This window comes from Triticum dicoccoides, chromosome 7A (genome assembly GCF_002162155.2).
Source record: "Triticum dicoccoides isolate Atlit2015 ecotype Zavitan chromosome 7A, WEW_v2.0, whole genome shotgun sequence".
NCBI classification, from domain to species: domain Eukaryota; kingdom Viridiplantae; phylum Streptophyta; class Magnoliopsida; order Poales; family Poaceae; genus Triticum; species Triticum dicoccoides.
Window position 1 is genome coordinate 319,627,002 of NC_041392.1, and position 6,713 is coordinate 319,633,714.

The 6,713-nt window shown below is 40.2% G+C and overlaps 1 long non-coding RNA gene across 1 annotated transcript; it reads right to left on the bottom strand.

Moving 5' to 3' along the window:
- Positions 1-435: 435 nt before the first annotated feature.
- Positions 436-4,278, bottom strand: LOC119332418. Its single transcript, XR_005160933.1, has 5 exons — positions 3,996-4,278; positions 3,095-3,182; positions 2,868-2,996; positions 768-2,490; positions 436-675 (listed from the first exon to the last, which is right to left on the bottom strand). It is a non-coding gene; the product is annotated as an uncharacterized LOC119332418 (long non-coding RNA).
- Positions 4,279-6,713: the final 2,435 nt, after the last annotated feature.

The following is a 6,713-nucleotide window of genomic DNA, read 5'->3' on the forward strand; positions in this document are numbered from 1 at the left end:
GGCTCATGTCATGGACGAAGGATTAGTACTAAAGCACATACACACATCCTTGTTGTAGCCATACCATAGGCCAATAAAAAAATGGAAGGTGCACATATCTTTGGTAAATGATTTATGTATGCCTAATCATTTTAATCAGCCTAGTTGAGTGGTCATAGCACGACAAATATGTGGTAGTCTTCGAAGCACGAAGGAGCACAAACCTCTACTGTTTTGTTTTTTGTTTTTTAGAACATGTTCTTGCATCATGAAACGCCATTTCCTTACAAATGTTGCATTTGCGCGCGACTTTTTGATGAATTCCAGGCCTTCTCTTCTCACCGGATCCACTCCTCGCACCATCCCTATGGCCCTTTATTCTAGAGCATGTGCCCCTTGCATTGATATCCTTAGGTGTGAGGATTGTAACATCCTTTGGAATGACACCTCCCGATACACGACTCCTCATTTTCTTGTGTATTGCATGGTACGGTCGAAACTAGTTGGGCTAAACCCAACTCAATGCCACACAAACTATTGTGTAGGAATTCAATTCCTTCCATGGAGTGTTTGGATTCTCCTATGAGATCTTCTAGCTTGTCCCTCATAGCAACTATCTTCCTTTTCACAGGAATGTCAACCAAATATGTTAAATTTTCTTCAAGCACATTCCCTTCCCCATCATAGACAATGTCCCTACGAATAGGAAAATTATCACATCATCATCATCATGTGGGTCAAATTAGATAACTATTAATGTGTCTACATCAACATGATAAGAAATATACCTTTTGCATTTTTTCTTCCATCGCTTAAGAATACAAAGGCTTGGCAATTCATTTATTTTCGCACCCCTAAATACCCTAATAATGTGACGGCACACAATTCCCTTGGACTCAAAAAGCTTGCAAGAACATTTAGCGGTCATGGATGTTGTGTCATAACACACTTCTCTAATCTTCTTGTATTGATCGCTGGCAAACATGATTTTAATCCCCTCATGATTTTCTGTCTGCTGAACATCACAATCATCTCTGGCAGCAAGCACCTGAGCCTGAAACAATTCAAAAACCTCATGGGTGAATAGCACCCTGCCTTGTCTCTCTATTTCCCATGATGTCAACAACTCACTTTGTTGTGTATTCACTTGTGTTATCGGCAATCACCTCACTTTGACTTTGACATTTCAAAGCAGTGTCAAGCCTTAGCCAAAACTCAACAAAGGTAAGCTTGTGACGAATGAAACGTTTAAAAATGAATTTGCACTCTCTGAAATAGAAGTTGTCCTGAGTAGACTAGCTAGGTGAATGTCCATAAAGTAAGCTAGTATCCATGTCGCACGAAGCTTATACCTTTTGGCAAACCACTCATAGTCCTCCAACTGAAACTCTATGATGAAAGATTGCCATCTATCCTCAAATTCAGCAGGTGTTTCAGAATTCCACACACAATGTTTCAGCCTATCATAGAACACAAGGTCATTCCTCAATTCCAGGCGTACCTTCCCCTGGAACCTTTTCCATAATGTGCCACATGCGCAATCTATGTGTCGTGTTCGGTAGAGTTTTTCTGGTTGCATTTTTCATCCTAACACATTCATCAGTTATGATCACTCTAGGCGCAATCCCACCCATTGCTCTAAGAAATGACCTGAACAGCCAAATATAGGATTCTTCTGTCTCATGAAGTAGAAACCCCGCCCCAAAAAAGACACTTTGCATGTGATGGTTTACTCTAGTGAAGGGCGCAAAGGTGTATTCATATTGGTTAGTGCTGTATGTCGAATCAAAAGATACGACATCGCTGAAATGCCCATAGTTTTTCCTACTTGATGCATCCGTCCAGAATAAATGAATCAATGTACTGACCTCGTCAACTTCATATTCAAAGAAAAATGCAGGGTTCAGAGTCCTCAATCTACCAAATTGGTCCACCAACATTTGAGCATCACAATTTCTTATTTTATTTTTCAGTCCACCATAGTGATTCTGTAGGTCTTTCTGGGTGCACCCAACATGCTGAAAACCACCAACACTAACATTAAGTAGCCTATATGCTAAGGCAGTGCCAATGCTAGCTTTCTGACAATCGTGAAGTGTTGTCTTCACTCTCTCACTAATTTGACGATTGGATCTAATCAAGTGTTGCTGGCTCAGTGGCACAAAAGGGTGATTGTGATATTCAGTGAGTGAAGCTATCTTGTATTTTCCATTCCTTTCTCGAGTGACATATATAAGCTTCACATCCACATCTAGTCAATTTAACCTTTCTCCTTTTCTTTGAAGCCTCAACAACAACCATACCTTTCTCGGGATGGAAGCCTTCTTTTGCACACAGGAAGCATTTCCATTGAAGCACATTATCTACGACCCTCTGTTGTCTAAGACGCACACCAAATCCGACATTGTGTGCATATGTCCTGTAAAATTCTAGCACTGAGGCAATGTCATCAAATACCATCCCTACTTTTGGCTTCAATTCCTCGTCACACTGGGGTTTATACAAAGAACCCTGTAACATTGAATGCAAGTTCAGTAACATTACCCTCACGTGACAACACCATCTCACTTCTAAAGACTACATGTTATTCGGTTATGATATCTCATTTTGTCACTGCCAAAAATTAATACTCCCATATGGAATGTCCATTTAATGAGAGTATTACAGGTTGTGACAAGTGTTATAACACAATAGGGCTGTCTAATTTCTACCATACATATCCCAGATGTTTAGTTTTAGCATATTTGTTTGCCACCTAAGGTTTGACATGGACATGACATATGATAAGTGTATATTTTCCTATCAAACATGAATGTATTCATGCAGTTTAATATGGACAAAAAATAAGAAGTTACATACATTATATTAAAATAAAAAACTATGTGTACCTCTTGAGAGAATGATTCTTTTTTTCGGTGTACTGGAGTCATTAATGAGAAGCATTGGGGAATTAATTTCTGCGAATGACGTTGCATCACTGAAATCTTGATTTTGAACATTGTTAACCGATTCCATGGCTGCAAACAGTTTTTTAGCAATCAAAATAGCACACAAGGGATTAACATAATGTTAGATACATTAGGATATCTTGATTTTCTCGTATCGCTATTGTCACCTGATAGTGCTGGTGCACATGCTGCGATCATTGGAATTGAGGGCTCTCCTAGAGGAGAGATCGCACTTCTACCCTCCATTACTGGATCCTGTGTGAGAATTGCAAATTTAGACCGGGGATCATCTTTTCCATGTCAAACTTCTGCCACATGCATGTGTCATATCAAAGGCATGGCTTATGGGAAAGATTAGGGAAATGTAATTAATTACTCTCAGAAGGACAGGAAAATATTCATGTGCATAGAAATACTGGAGCGAGCACCCAACCAATAATAAATGTCAGAATTTTGGGGATGAAAGATCATCAGTAAGCATTTAAAAGGAATAGCCAACCCGACGAATCCCCTAGCAAAATATGTAATGGCATCTTTGTGTCTATTCAACATATGTATCTTGGAGAGAGAGAAAAAGAAAAATAGCCATTGTGTCTCACGTGTGTGCGTTTCGGCTTGCTGCTGAAGAATTGACGAAGCCAGAGCAGCCTACTTCGTGTACTAGTGCATCTCACCGGAATAGCTAGATTTGCTAGTGTATTGCTTCCTGCTAGAAATCGGATAACGTTCATGTATAGTTGGTACACGTGCTTGGTATGGCTGATGTAGCCATTGAAGCCAACACAAGATCTCCATGAGCCAGTAGGCAGTAGCACTACACAATACCATAACTAAGTTATAGCACTAATCAACTTGCTGCTTATGGAAAAAAATAAGAATCCAACAAACATAAGAATCACCCCAGAGCAGATCAGCTTCTATGCTACTCGGGCTGCTGCTCATTCTTCTTCTGTTGCTACCCAGCAACTAAATGGACAGATTCAACATTAACAAGTAGAAAGAATATAAAACTATAGAGATGAAGTATCAATCTACTAGCTAATAAAAAATTAACATTTATATTTTTACCTGAAGAATGAAGAACCGTGGTGGCCTATTCGTAGAACAAGAAGCGGCCGGTCGGGAAGGAGGCGAGGATCCACGACCGCTGAGCTAGTGCTGAATCGCAAGAGAAGGTGACGGGGGGTGGGCGGAGGAGGACGGCGGAGAGCTGATCTGGGAGCCTGAGAGTGGGAGGAGGTGAGGAATCCGATCCAATCTGCCTCAAACCATGCCACCGGCGAAGAAACGGCTAGGAGCCATCGAGGAGGAGATGGATCAGCTTCTTTGCTGCGCGTGCCCGCCCAACTTGGCTCAAGATCTGCGCTGCTGCTGCAGCCGCCGCCGCAGCCGCCGCTGCCGCAGCCGTAGCCAAGAAATCTTCGATCCCGTGCCTTTGCTCTATAAGGATTTGGTACAGACGTGGGAGGGCAGCGAAAGCAAATTTGCTTGTAGCGTTGGACCTTTTTGCAATTTTTTTGTAAAGATCCCACCATCCGGACCTATGCCATCAATCTCTCATCTGATGGCCCAACATCATTTCTTCTATTTTTTCACCACAAGCTCAGACTCTACACAAGTCGTTCCCTCATCAGGCTGGGCATGGGGTTGTTGTAATACATGCCCACCAAGATCTCTGGCCATATAGACCCGTGAGGGATCCAGGGAGTGTTACTCTATGCAGCATCATGACCACAATGGTGTCTTGGTTTTGAAAATACTATTTGAATGGAATCACAACATTTAGTATACATTTGTTTTTCAGCAGTTGCTTTATTTTTATACCATGTGAATCTCCCTTGGTTAGCACTTGAGACATGCATTACACACGATTAATTTTTCTCGATTTAATGGTGTTGCTCTTTCCCACGAGGTACTTGATAAAAATGCTTGGCGTGTGGCTCTTCAATGACTTGTTCTCTTTTGAAGAGCATGCACCCAGTATCTCTGTGTTCTTGACATACAAAAACTATACGTGTGTGAACTCTGGAAGTAAAATACCATATTGTCTGCTCGATTGTTATTGTAGTTAACATAATATTTAAAATTTTAGTGAAATTGTACAACATCCAATAGTATATTAAGTATTAGAATTTATAGTGATTATCGACATTTATTGTATTTTTCAAGACATGCGTTGCACATGCACATTTATACTATTTAAGTTTTCAACTATAGGGGCATGAGACTTCAGCTTGCTCTATACATAAGCAGGGAAGTTGAGGGCAGAACTGAAGTGCAGTTATCCACTCCTTGCTTTGACTAGAACAGCTTGCACTGTGAAAGCAAGATCATGCTATAACATGCGTGCAACTGTGAGAAACTATGGATGGCTCAGTCTGAACTCTCTAGCCCTCCTCCGGAATTACAGGGTCCGCAGATGATGATGGTTTAGCAGAGGTAGGATTGCTCTGTATTACATAACTATGTTATGTCAGTCAAGTGTTGTTACGATGTAGGAGGCAGAGGCTTCAAAATCATCTGCAGAGTAAGTGATAGGAGGCCGCTGTGCAATAAAAGGGCCCATATAGACGAATGCCATTGGGTGCAAAATCTCGATCATAGAGGCCCATATCGTCAGCGCACACCAGAGACGGCCTACCAATGTCTGATGGCATCAGTTTTATTACTCCATAGATGTGGATTATCGGGCATGACAAAAGATGGGATAACAAATATTATGGATACAATATGGCAACATAAACTTTGCAATTTTATGATTTGTGACCCGGAAGATTTTTTGCCATGCGGAGGTCCAATTTATCTGGCTATATGCACTGGAGTTTAATAATTTATGTGAACTAAATTATATATATATATATATATATATGTGTGTGTGTGTGTGTGTGTGTGTGTGTGTGTGTGTGTGTGAATTTGGAGATACATATGCATTTGAGATGATTTGAGAGTGCCCTTACCGGTCATGTAGGTGCACGACAATTCGATTGTTCTGATTTATTGGATGTGTTATGCAACAGGATAAACAATGGGTGGGATTTTCCTTAGCATCAGGCGAAATGCCTTCGAATTACTAAGTTTTATTTGGGTTGTCTATTTCATATGTTAGTTCTGTATTGTACCAATGTTCAATCAAATGAAAATGCAGGGTACTACAATGATGAATGTATGATTTTGGTATTTCCATAAAATTGATGAAATATAGAACATTGAATCTTTGTAGGCGAGGATCTTTATAGGTGAGTCCCTATGCATTGATTGATGGGAAATTTTTTTAGGGGGGCTATGAGAGTTTCTCTGACACCGGTTCATGATTCCTCGGAAATCCTCCCAATCACTCCTGTTTATGCTAAACAACATACTATTTTATTACTCTTTCAGTTATCTTTTATCAAATTTTCTTTAGTGAATTCAACTTCAACATAAAACCGAGTTCTGCTAAGAGCACGTCCATGAAGTACATGTTTGACTACGACAACCCCCAAGCATGTGTCCTCGAGGATAAGTAGAACACATATTAGTCGTAAGGGGGCACAAGGAGTTTGTTTCTCCTGTTGCAACACACGAGCACATTTACTCGATTAAAGATAAATAATTTTAGAACACATTTCTATATTTGAGAGACGTGCGTTGCACGTGCATACTTACTAGTATTAAGCAAGAAAAAAACAGACACATTTTGTCAGGTTTTATTTTTGAGCTAAACACATTTTGTCAGGTATTCTCCTTATTTGATGTTCATTTATTTGCACTTATGCATGTATAGAACCAAGCCCATCTAAATTATAT